The sequence below is a fragment of the Vicia villosa genome, linkage group LG4 (assembly GCF_029867415.1).
Source record: "Vicia villosa cultivar HV-30 ecotype Madison, WI linkage group LG4, Vvil1.0, whole genome shotgun sequence".
Classification (NCBI taxonomy): domain Eukaryota; kingdom Viridiplantae; phylum Streptophyta; class Magnoliopsida; order Fabales; family Fabaceae; genus Vicia; species Vicia villosa.
Window position 1 is genome coordinate 90104189 of NC_081183.1, and position 4851 is coordinate 90109039.

A 4851-nucleotide genomic window follows, 5' to 3' on the forward strand; every position below is an offset into this window, starting at 1 on the left:
TAAAAAATGGTAAAATGAGGTTTAAGTGGGTTTAATGAAGGGGTTAATTTTGATGAGGTGAAAAATTGATAAAATGATCAAATAAAAAGGTGCCAAAATGATGTCAAGCTTCCCTCCTTATATTTTTTTGAATTTTGCGAACAGAAAATCGATTTCCCACAGGGGTAAATCGATTTCCACCTTCAAATTTTCAAAAATTGTTTTCTTGCACTGTTTTGATTTTTGCCCGAACGTTTACCTGTAAAATATAAACAAAAGAGACAAAACATATATTTTTTTGATTTTTGGTTAGTATAAACAAATAAAAGGCTATAAATGCTCGATAATTCCCCTCAGAGATAATCACAGTATCAAAGATAAAGCTTCACAATGGTGCTCTTGATTGATGATTGAATGCAATTGACGTATGATCTTAGGGTCAAAAATTGGGGTATGACAGATGCCCCTATTTAAGTTTCTTCGATTTGGAGATACGATGATTGGAAATCGTCGTTTTGACGAAATCGAAGAGACTTAAATATATAAAACACAATTTTTGAACCTAAGATGTTATGCAATGTTTAATGAATGCATATGATGAGGATAAAACATGGCAACACCGGGGAGAAAAAAGGAACTCCACTAGGGAAAACAAATGTCTTGCTGGCATAACTCCACTGGGGAAGGCAAGACTTTGTTGGAGAGACGAAACTTTGGTGGGAAAAGAAACTTCTCTAGGGAAAATATTTCGCACCAGAGAGGTTAAAGCATCACCTTTTGCTGGAGGTGAGAAAATGGGGTATCCTCTTTCACTGGGGATGAGAAAGTACGCATCCTGAATCAGAATGCCAATCTTCCGTTAACAGAAAACACACCATCGTACCACTGATGATATGAAGAGATGTACCGCCGTACCACTGACGATAACACATACCAACGTTCCACTGAAGCTATGAAGAGATATACCACCGTACCACTGATGATATGAAGAGATAATTCATCGACGTACCACTGACGATGAAAGAGATATACCGCCGTACCACTGACGATAACACATACCAACGTTCCACTGAAGGTATGAAGAGATATACCACCGTACCACTGATGATATAAAAAGGGATAATTCTTCGACGTACCACTGACGATGAAAGAGATGTACCGCCGTACCACTGACGATAACACATACCAACGTTCCACTGAAGGTATGAAGAGATATACCACCGTACCACTGATGATGTAAAAAGGGATAATTCATTGACGTACCACTGACGATGAAAGAGATGTACCGCCGTACCACTGACGATAACACATACCAACGTTCCACTGAAGGTATGAACAAATATACCACCGTAGCACTGATGATATAAAAAAGAGATAATTCATCGACGTACCATTGACGATGAAAGAGATGTACCGCCGTACCACTGACGATAACACATACCAACGTTCCACTGAAGGTATGAAGAGATATACCACCGTACCACTGATGATATAAAAAAGAGATAATTCATCGACGTACCATTGACGATGAAAGAGATGTACCGCCGTACCACTGACGATAACACATACCAACGTTCCACTGAAGGTATGCAGAGATATACCACCGTACCACTGATGATATAAAAAGAGATAATTCATCGACGTACCACTGACGATGAAAGAGATGTACCGCCGTACCACTGACGATAACACATACCAACGTTCCACTGAAGGTATGAAGAGATATACCACCGTACCACTGATGATATAAAAAGAGATAATTCATCAACGTACCACTGACGATGAAAGAGATGTACCGCCGTACTACTGACGATAACACATACCAACGTTCCACCGAAGGTATGAAGAGATATACCACCGTACCACTGATGATATAAAAAGAGATAATTCATCGACGTACCACTGACGATGAAAGAGATGTACCGCCGTACCACTGACGATAACACATACCAAAGTTCCACTGAAGGTATTAAAGAGATATACCACCGTACCACTGATGATATAAAAAGGGATAATTCATCGACGTACCATTGACGATGAAAGAGATGTACCGCGGTACCACTGACGATAACACATACCAACATTCCACTGAAGGTATGAAGAGATATACCACTGTACCACTGATGATATAAAAAAGAGATAATTCATCGGCGTACCACTGACGATGAAAGAGATGCAATACACCAACGTTCCACTGGAGGTGAGCTACCAACATTCCACTGAAGGTAGAAAAGAGATGCCCCTTCGTATCACTGACGGTGAAGAGCAATCAATAATACTTTTTCAAAGCTTTGAGGATTCAAACACAAATGCATAATCTCAATATTCACCGTCCAGCAACCAATATTCAATCCATGACCAAATGGAAAGAAGCTGCCAAAAAGACTAGACTAAGTGAGGGAGAAACTCACTGGTCTTCTGTTCGTAGACATCTGAACATAATAACTGAAACATATTATCCACCTAGAAACAAATTCAGTGGGGATTTTCAAGGAAAGTGAGCTTTTTCTGCTTAAGACACTCTAAATGAAAGAGCAATCTGTTTGACAGTAAACTTCATGATAGCAAATGTGAATGTATGACTGTTTTTGATGCATGTTAATGATGCATATGTTGCCAAAACTTAGCACAAGAATTAACTCAAGAGATGGAGTACGAAAATAAAATAATCAAGCATGTCTCAAGTTGAACACTAGAGGTATCATCCGCAAACATGAGCAGAAATTGCTACAAACTTTGATGGCTTCAGAATAAATGCTACCCAACACTAGGGAACATCGGAGTTGAGAGAACAAAATAACCGAGTTCTACATCATCTTCGAACCAGGCCAAAAGTACATTAAGTGGAATATATTCTTACTCTTTTGCATATGAATATATCAACATATCCATTCCTTGTAATGCACTCATGAATCAAAGTAAAACTTCCTTTTATGTTGAGATCAATTTGTTGAGATCAATTTTCTTTTTGTTTCAAAAATTACTATCAACAATAAATGACATTTTGAGAGATATGAAAGAAATAAGATTGCCAATAAAAGGTAAAGGCTCAAACTATTTTAATAGAATGGTAGCCTGCAAAAGGCAAGACCCCATGGATTATTACAAAGTTTGGAAAGTGGTAATTTTGTGGAAAAGGTACATTGAAATGTAATGACCCCATCCTCTCTCTCAACTTGGAATTCCTGAGCAAAGGCTTCCATTGAAATGTGTTGAACTTCTTATGATAAACAGATGACTGCTGATGATCAAGTCTTGTCTGATGTAGTTACTTGCCATGAATCCCTAACTTTTTCCTGGACCGCCCTTTCGGGTTTTCAATCCACCGAGACGCTCTTTTTTACCTAAGCCGCCCTTTCGGGTTTTCAACTTAGCGAGCTGTTCTTTTATTGTTTTTAGGCGAAGTATTTCTTGACTACATCAGCATTCACGGGACGTGGGAGCTCTTCTCCATCCATAGTTGCAAGAATTAATGCACCGCCAGAGAAGGCTTTCTTAACAACATATGGTCCTTCAAAATTAGGAGTCCACTTGCCCCTTGAATCGGAGGTGAAAGACAAGATCCTTTTGAGCACGAGGTCGCCTTCTCTGAATACACGAGGTCGAACCTTCTTATCAAAAGCTTTCTTCATTCTTTTCTGGTACAACTGACCATGGCATAAAGCCGTCATTCTCTTTTCTTCTATCAAATTCAATTGATCAAGCCTGCTCTGACACCACTCAGCCTCAAATAACTTGGTTTCCATTAAAACTCTCAACGATGGAATCCCAACCTCAATAGGGAGCACTGCTTCCATACCATAAACCAAAGAAAAGGGGGTTGCCCCGGTTGAAGTACGAACAGATGTACGGTACCCATGCAAAGCAAATGGGAGCATCTCATGCCAATCCTTGTACGTAACAACCATCTTTTGCAAAATCTTCTTAATATTCGTATTTGCTGCTTCAACAGCTCCATTCATCTTTGGCCTATAAGGCGAAGAATTGTGATGTTCAATTTTGAAACTTTCACACAGTTCTCTCATCATGCTGTTGTTCAGATTCGAGCCATTATCAGTAATGATCTTGCTCGGTACACCATATCTGCAGATGATGTTGTTCTTGATAAATCTGACCACAACTTGCTTTGTCACATTAGCATATGAAACAGCTTCTACCCACTTGGTAAAGTAATCGATTGCTACCAGGATGAATCGATGTCCGTTCGAAGCCTTGGGTTCAATCATGCCAATCATATCGATACCCCACATAGAGAAAGGCCATGGAGAGGAAATGACATTGAGAAGTGTCGGGGGCACATGAATCTTGTCAGCATACACCTGACACTTGTGACACTTCTTTACAAACTTGTGGCAATCAGATTCCATTGTCAGCCAATAGTAACCTGCTCTAAGCATCTTTTTAGCCATCGAATGTCCATTGGCATGAGTACCAAAAGAACCTTCATGGATTTCATGCATCAACATGTCTGCTTCGTGTCTATCCACGCATCTGAGCAAAACCATGTCATAATTCCTTTTATACAAAACATCAGCATTGATGAAGAAACTGCCAGCCAATCTCCTCAAAGTTTTCTTATCCTTATTTGATGCCCCGAGTGGGTACTCTTGAGTCTGAAGGAAGTGTTTAATATCGAAATACCAAGGCTTTTCATCTGTTGATTCCTCAACTGCAAATACATGAGCAGGTCTATCAAGACGCCTGATTGTAATCTGAGGCTCCTCATTATGGAAATTCACTTTGTACATGGAGGACAATGTGGCTAATGCATCAGCCATCTGATTCTCATCTCGAGGGATGTGGTGGAATTCAACTTTGTTAAAGAACGTCAACAGCCTTCTGGCGTAATCTTTGTAAGGGATCAAGCCAGAA